We start from the raw sequence: 9,063 nt of genomic DNA, 5'->3' as shown, positions 1-9,063 counted from the left end.
AATATTTTTTGGTCTATTCACCTGCTTTGCTCATTTTCTCTGAAGAAGACCTGCTATTTCTAGATAATTCCTCTTCTTTTCTTTGACTTCCAGTTCCAGAACTGACGTCCGCTGAAGGAGAACATGTTCTAGCAATGAAATCTTCCAAAGACTCCTGCCGCTGCTCTGTGACTGGGACCCCCGGGTTGTCTTTGGAAGTTTCTAAGGCCTCCTGACTAGAGACTGGGACATAGAAGGAGTCGAGAGGCAAAGGAATCCCAGCATCACCTGTAATTTTCTGAAACTGGAGGGAAAGACAAAAGACAAGACAAAAATTCAATGATGAACAAAGCCAACCATTAAAAAGTAGAGTTCAGGGCTTCCCTGGTGGCGCAGTGGTTGAGAGTCCGCCTGCCGATGCAGGGGATGCAGGTTCGTGCCCCGGTCCGGGAAGATCCCACATGCCGTGGAGTGGCTGGGCCCGTGCTCCGCAACGCGAGAGGCCACAACAGTGAGAGGCCCGCGTACCGCAAAAAAAAAAAAAAAAAAAAAAGTAGAGTTCAAAACTTCAATGTTACTCTGTGGTCTTATTATTAACACAGTAATTGATTATTCAGAAGATTTCAGAGCCAGTTTTTTTCTAATTATATCTTGCCAAGTGATTCTCAGCTTAACCTAGCTATATCCAAGGCTATGTCCGCTACATTTTCAGACTTTGGTGATTGGGGTAGTTATTACCCATATCCTTTCCCTCACTAAAAATGAAACCCTACTCTGTAAGAAAATTAATTTCTTTTCTATCCTCCAGGCACATGTCAACAGTATATAGTTTGTGACCAGACTGTGTTCTCAAGCTGTCAGTTCCCAAGACCAGTCTGAGATTGGCTGAGCTGGGCGAAGGGGGTTCCAAGTGAGGCTGGAGGAAAAGCTGACAGGTTTCCCCTCCCATTCCCATGACAAGGGGAGTCACTATAATATCTTATATACCAGCTATGTCAAGATTACTTATTTTAAAAATTATATCAGTACGTGTACCTTCATTAGTGTTCCTTCATTGTAAGCTGACTGCATACAAATAGAAACCTAGATAAAATATGAATAGACATTTATACAATTTAAAATTTGGAATGTTTTCTGTAATGTTTTCTTTCTTCATTAAGGAGAGTTTGCTTTAACTCATAAATTTTCTAAAGAACTTCCAGTTTTCTTATGTACAACAATACAGTATCATGAAATGGGCCCACATTTACTAATCTCAGATTTGGAGAGGAATCCAGAGTCTTCTAGCTCCCGAGCATGTGAACTATTAGAGACTGACCATTATTATTTTCTCTCTGACTTGGTCATTTCCTTTTTGCTAATCACTCTTAGAATCATTAAGTGCTGTCCTGTCCACTTAATTGGAGATTTTGCGTTTGTTCTGGGGCACTCTGCTTTGATTCTGATTTTTCTTCTTCAAGTGCCTTCTTTTCTTCTTTAGGTGGACTACTAACAGTAGAATTCATCTGGGGACGACCTAGTAAATGAAAATCTGACTGATCTATACCAGTCATTGTGGCCAGCTGCCCAAGCCTGGACCAGAGGAGGAAACAGAAAAGACAAAGGTTATTATAATCACATAAGAGCAGTTTAGATTTCCCCAGACCTACAATCATGAAATACTTCTAAAATCTGAAAAGCCAACATCCTACTCCAGACTACAAGCCTCTCTCTCCCCCAAATTCTCAGCCATTTCCAGATTCATCCTCTAGGAGACATCCCACTGTCTCACTAGCAGCTTCAACATGTACCATGCACCCCGTCCACTGCCTGTCACACCTCCATTCCCACACTTCTTTACCACCTTTCCTCCAGTTTCCAAGAATGTGTTTGCTCCTTCCTTCCCAACACCAGTTCATTCACTGACAAAACACCACTCCATCAACTGTCAATCTCCACTTCCCTCTTTCAGCACAATTGCTCCCGGTTGAGAACCACTGACCTATATCTTCCCTGCAGATTAATAATAATTTTTATGTCTAAGACAAAAAAAAACTTTAATCAAACTTATCAAACAAGCAAAATAAGTGAAAGAGAGGAAAATTCTTATCCATTCCTGAATATTTTCAATGAAAATTGCCTTCAATTTAGTCTTTACAAAAAAATATACCTACTAATTACTCTGTCTACAGGTTACTGTTTTATAATGGGCTCCCCACTCTACCAAAGCAGGCTCCCCTATTTGCATTTCTTAAAAAATTTAATTCCTCATTTTAAAACATCAACTATATTACCTATAATTACACTAAATTTGGCTAAATAAGGCCACAGAAGTGATGAAAATTGCTTCAGTTCCTCAGCAAACTACCATTATAGTCGCAAAGAGAAGAACACCATGAAGAGAAATGAACTAACCCAGCATCTTTAAGGAGATCCAAGACATCATGGAACTTCTGAAAACAATTCTCAATGCTGCCCAAAACACCTTCATCATCCAGGATCATGCTTGTCAAGGAGTGGGCATGAAGGGCTTCAGACAAAGAGAAATTCATATTTCTTAAGTGGGCATTTTCATGTTCCAGCTATAAAAGAAGACTGAAAATGTCTGACATGATTTTTTCTCATTGTCATCAAAAGTAGTCTTGTCTAGTTTCAAGGAACAAAACTAAAACACTCAAAATGTAATTAATCTGTAATTAACCTAACTCTCTACCAGTAAAGACAGAGACCATATCACATAATAACCAAAACCCCCAGGCACCCAACCAAGTTTCCTATATAACACTTAGGTGGTATATAAATAAACCAAAGTTATCATTTTATTAATGATCTTTCACAAAAGATCACATTTCTTACTGGTTAAATTCATAATGGAGCCTCATTCCACATTAGAAAATTACCTACTTTTAGTTTCCCTTAAATTAGAAAGTGAATTATAGAATCTGATTTGAACAAAACATATTACAATTCTGCTGAATGTTAAGAACTCACTTTAGTGAGCAAAATATCTAATGCTTACATTTAAAAGTCCTAAATCATACCCAACCCAATTTATTAAATGTACGATCACCAATATTTTCTTTGGCTTCTTCAAAATATTCACCCCTGTGCACTCTTCCCCTTCTGCTCATCACCTATGCACTTAAAACTCCCTGTAAGCTCAACTCTAGTATTTCTCAGAAAGGCTGTTATCTTCATGATGCCCCTTTTGCCTTATATAAGCAGGAGCTCAACATTTATTGAATGAGTGTCCGCCAATCCAGTGGATGCACTTTGAAAAATTCCTCCCTATGCTCAACCTATGATAAAGTATATTTAGATAGAACTTTTTAGATTATGCCCTGCTTTCATGCACATTACCTAATGTAATTCTCATAGTATATATTTTTACCTTTTATTGCATTCTTAGGAGTTTTCCAATATCTTACATTTATTTAAATGATTCACTTTCCTAATTCATTGCCAGGAGGGTCTCATCATGTCTTTTATATTACTGTATATACAGTATATGCACAAAAAGTGCTTTCCTGAATCAAAGAATCATGAACAGGAAATAAGTTAATGTCATATAAAAGCACACACACACACTGTCTTTTATGCTACTGTATATACAGTATAAGCACAAAAAGTGCTTTCTTGAATCAAAGAATCATGAACAGAAAATAAGCTAATGTCATAAGAAAGCACACACACACACACACACACACACAAAACGAGATTTTCACATTTTTAAAAACATGCTTTCTGGAATATAGATCATATGATCACTAAATACCAGTAAATGCAAAAGTCCATATGATACAACCAATTTGCAACATATTACGGTTTTAAAGTTTACAAACTATGTGTATATGGCTTAAAATCAAATCAAAATAAAACCAAAACACTCTCAAAAGTATAAGAAATTGTTTACTTCATTGACTCATTTATCAGCCTTAAGTCTTATTACTCTTTCCTCCTTTAACTGCTTTAGGCGCTCCTCTAGTTTTTCCTAAACAAACAGGGTAAATGTTATAACTAATTCGTAGTATAATATCCAAAAGCCTTTCCAGCTATAGGACTCATCAGGATTTAGGGGCAGAGCCAGAATTGAACTCAGATTTTAGTCTGCTACTGGTAATATCATACCATGCTAGTGAAATGAATTATCAAAATCTATCAAATTAGCACAGTAAAGATTTATTTAAATTCCACTCTTTCCATCATAAATTTGTGGCAGCCCACCATAAAAGGCATATGCGTATAACATAGCAAGTCAGAAATAAGAAGTTAAGACCAAGAAAGAAAAATTCTATTTTTATTTGTGGGTCTCTTTATAGTAGGAAGTCCTATTAATGAACATGCTTAACATACCTGAATTGCATAATTGCAGATTTAAAAGCATTTTTTTTTAAAGTAATCACTTTTAAAGCAATGTACAGTCAAGCACTGTTCCTGGAGTTCCCTGGGCATTAAATAATCTAATCACCAAAACCCTAAGAGGGGGCTTCCCTGGTGGCGCAGTGGTTAAGAATCCACCTGCCAGTGCAGGGAACACGGGTTCGAGCCCTGGTCCGGGAAGATCCCACGTGCCTCGGAGCAACTAAGCCCGTGCGCCACGACTACTGAGCCTACACTCTAGAGCTCCCGTGTCACAACTACTGAGCCCCGTGTCACAACTACTGAGCCCACGTGCCACAACTACTGAAGCCTGGGCACCTAGAGCCTATACTCCACAACAAGAGAAACCACCGCAATGAGAAGACCGCACACCACTACAAAGTGTAGCCCACCCCCCCGCTCGACGCAACTAGAGAAAGCCCGTGAGCAGTATCAAACACCCAGCGCAGCCAAAATTTGATAAATAAAATAAATTTATTTAAAAAAACAAACAAACTCTATGAGGAAAGAACAATCACTAACTCCATGTTATTTTACAGATGAGGGAAACAGAGGCAGAGAAGTAGAATAAGTAGAGCAGCACAGCCAAGGTCACACCACTAAGTAGCAGAGCCACACTGTGGGCTCAGGAAGCTGGGTGCCATTCCTGTTCACAGAGGGGGCAGTCTTCCCATTCACCAAGGTCAATAAAATAAAATGAACACTGATAAACTCTCTTAGGAGTTTTAGGAACTAAGACACTTCGGTCCTTGAAGTGGGGACACTGCTTGCAATAGGCAGAATTCTAACAGAGCCCCTAAGACTCCTACTTACTGAAGTACACAAACCTTCCACTTATCCAATCAAATTCTAAATCTAGGTGCTGCAGTGAAGGGATTTTGCAGACAGAATTAAGGTTCAAAATCAGTTGATTTTTTTAAGATGGGGAGATTATTCTAGGTGGATGTTACCTACTCAGGCACCCCATGAAAAGGACCTGAACTCTTCATGAATTGAAGTACAAAAGGGACAAGAGGGAGACTCTCCATTGCTGGCTCTAAAGAAGTCCAATGCTGGGGCAGGGAAGGCAAGCGAGAGGCCTCTAGGAGCTGAGATTGTCCCCTGACTGACAGCCAGCAAGGAAACGGAGACCTCTGTCCTGCAACAGCAAAATCTGAATTATGCCAACAAGCCGAAGCTTAGAGGCATTCTTTCCCAGAGCCTCTGGATGCTAACATGTTCCCGTGTGTATCTGAGCAGGAAACCCAGTCACGCTGTGCCTGGACTTCTGACCTACACAACTGTGGGCTAGTCAAATAGGTATTGTTTTCAGTCAGTAAGAGTGTAGTAAAAGAATTAATGTTCTACTCAACCTCCAGGTTCGTGAACAAAATAAATGATTGTCATTGTTTTAGGCCACTGTTTCGGGGTGGTTTCTTATGCAGTGATAAACAATCAGAATACCTATACTTATGAAAACAGTAAGAGCTAGTCAAATAGGCATTGTTTTCAGTCAGTAAGAGTGTAGTAAAAGAATTAATATTCCACTCAACCTCCAGGTTCGTGAACAAAATAAATGATTGTCATTGTTTTAGGCCACTGTTTCGGGGTGGTTTCTTATGCAGTGATAAACAATCAGAATACCTATACTTATGAAAACAGTAAGGTATATTTATACATTTTAACTGCTTTGAACAATCACTTAAGGAATGAGGAACTCTATTATATGCCATCATTGGGAGAGGAACTGGTGTCACTTTCTGGAGAGTAGCTTTTGGTACCTAACAACAATCCTACATCAGTTTACCCTAAGGAAATCAAAGATGTGGGCAAAGATTTATCCACCAATATGATGTCATAAGATTGTTTATAACCAAACCATAGAAGAAAGCTAAGAGCCTCCAAATTGGGATTGGTTTAAATAAAAACAGCTCACTGTCTGAAGGAATGCGCTATGAAGCCACTAAGAAAAGAATGACAAGAGGTCTCAACCAGAGTTAATGAATGGGCTTCAGGAGTTCTACGTTCAAAATATATCTGTGCGTTTTTCCTGGGAGATGGTGCATAAGCTTAATCAAATTCTCTGATGTAGAAGAGTTCTACATTCAAAATATATCTGTGCGTTTTTCCTGGGAGATGATGCATAAGCTTAATCAAATTCTCTGATGTAGAAGAGTATTTAGTGACAAGACAAAATATTTTTGGTACTTTTTTAAGACAAATGAGCAGATTAGGTGTGTGTACATGCAGAGGTGGCTTTTATTTCCTTCAATGAGTTGTTCATTGTTTTCAAAAATTTGCTCAATGAACATATATTTTTATATTCAGATCATGTGTAAAAAACTGACAGTCTAAGAACTTCAAATTCTTTAATGTTTCATTACTAAAGCCAGCCAAGTTTTCAATGGGGAAAAAGGGGAAAAATTGCAAAATTCCTCTACTTTCAATATAATGGTTTAATAAATCTTCCAAAACCGATTTCAAAGAAATTCTAAACAAATAAGCAAACAAACAAAAAACCCTCACCACAGTCAGAGGAAAGTAGACTAAAATTCCTGACTGGTTCTAAATAGCACATCAAAGTGCAATTACATGAAATAATTTCTCCCTCTAATGGAGGGAATTAGAACACAGTGGTAAATTTTTCTGAACAAGTGTACTCTCCTCCTACAAAGTATTATGAATTCATGTCCCTTACATGGAAATATGGAACCAAAAAAGTTAGAAAGTAAAATTGCTTGATATTCTATTACTTCAATAAGACTAATGATAAGGCTTGGGAATAATTTTCCTTCCTGTCATCTGCTCTCCTTCCTCCCTTCTGTACACTGGCTAGGGTGATTTTTCGGGGACAAAGCTCCCATCATATTGGATATCAAATATTATGTTCACCTTTTCTCCATTGAACATTGAAATCAATCATTTCTCATATAATCAGGGGATTCATAACCTTGATTTTTTTGTGTGGGCTACAAAATAGTCCACTGAGTGGGTTTACTGGTTAACCATTTTACGCATTTAAATTCTTTCCAACTTTTCAATATTAACCATTTTTATGCATGAAGGCTTTTTTCCATATTGAGAAGAACATTCTTGCAACAGATCCATAAAAATGACTTTTAGGTCAAAGCAAATGAACATTTTTAAGGCTCTGAGGTACCTATCTCCTAACTTCTTTCCAAAAGATTTCTGAGATTTTATACCGCCATCAGCGATGTATCACTTGGTATATAACCTCTACTATAACTGTTGGCTTACTTCCTCACTTAGAGTGCAAGTTATTTGAAGATAGGGGGTGTATTTTATTAAGTGTTTATCCCCAGCGCCTGTGCCTAGCACAAAGTAGATGGTAAATAAATAACTGCTTAATGAGGAAAATCCCTTCCAATACAAGATGTATGTGTGTGAAAGATACACTGTGTGTTTTTCTCTAACTGGATAGATGAAAACTTGTCATCTTCTTTAAGGTGCAATTTTTTTGCTTATCATTAGTAATTAAATTTCTCTTTTAGATGATATTTTAAAAATTCAGATTCTCAGAGACAAATGGGCCTGGCCCTATCCATTAGCTATATAACCTTGGACAAGTTCTGTAACTCTAGGCCTCAACTTCCTCATCTATACAATGGAGATAAGCTCCCATATCACAGAGCTCTTGTGAGGATTACATGAGTTAAAAAACACATATAAAAGTAAAAGAGTGCCCGGTACATAGAATATGTTCAATTAATGCTGAATGAATGAACATGTGAACGCAAAGAGTAGTGAAGGGCTTAAAATGAAAGAGTCTCATCCCACTCCCACATCCAGCACTCAAGAAGCGACCCATTCTTTACGCAGGTTTTTAATTGTAAAATAAGACATGCGTACGGAGAAGTGCACAGGACAAAACTGTCAATGTGACAAATAAAAAGAGAATACTTACATAACCACTACACGAATCTGAAAGTATTGATACTTGTCAGCATCTCAAAACCCCCCATATCCTTTTCTCATCACAATCTCCTTCCCTCTTCCGGGTTAAACACCATCCTCATTTCCTGTAACCTGCATGCATCCCTAACAAAAGAGTTTAGTTTTGTCAACATCTAACTTTTTGTAGAGGACCATAGTATATGGAGTCTTTTCTATCTTATTTCTTTCACTCAACGTTGGTTTAAAAAATTCATCCACATTGCTGACGGAAGCTTTAGTTCATTCGATTTTATTGCTTGATACTTTCCCACTGTACGAATACACATAATTTATTTATTTTTTGACTCTTAACGGACATTTGGTTTTTTGAGTTTGTGCTAATGCAAACCATGCACACGAATCCTGCTGTACCAGTTATTCTGGTGCATTTACACAGGGCAGGGGTGAGGGCTGCTGGGTCACAAGCTATTTATATACCTTCGTTTGATGGAGCCTGCTAAATGCTTTCCGAAGTAGTTGTGTCGATTTACACTCCAGTAGAAGCAGGGTAGAAGATTCCCATAGTACTCCAGGTCTACAATACCTGATACTACCAGACTTTATTTATGTATTTGTCGATCTGATTGGCATGTAGTTTCATTGGTTTTGACTCACTTTTCTCATATTACTTAATGAAGTCATACACTTTTCTGTATTTACTGGCTGTTTGGATTTCCTTTTGTATGAGGTTTACGTCAACTATTGTCATTTTTTATTATTTTTTAAATTATTATTTATTTATTTTTGGCTGTGTTGGGTCTTCGCTGCTGCGTGCAGGCTTTCTCTAGTTGC

At 37.9% G+C, this 9,063-nt stretch overlaps 1 pseudogene; it reads right to left on the bottom strand.

The window, feature by feature from the left end:
• The window catches only part of LOC102991650 (centrosomal protein of 78 kDa-like), a 28,910-nt pseudogene that overhangs the window by 3,902 nt on the left and 15,945 nt on the right, over positions 1–9,063 (bottom strand).

The sequence above is a fragment of the Physeter macrocephalus genome, chromosome 2 (genome assembly GCF_002837175.3).
Source record: "Physeter macrocephalus isolate SW-GA chromosome 2, ASM283717v5, whole genome shotgun sequence".
Lineage (NCBI taxonomy): Eukaryota > Metazoa > Chordata > Mammalia > Artiodactyla > Physeteridae > Physeter > Physeter macrocephalus.
This window is presented reverse-complemented; position numbering and strand designations above follow the sequence as displayed.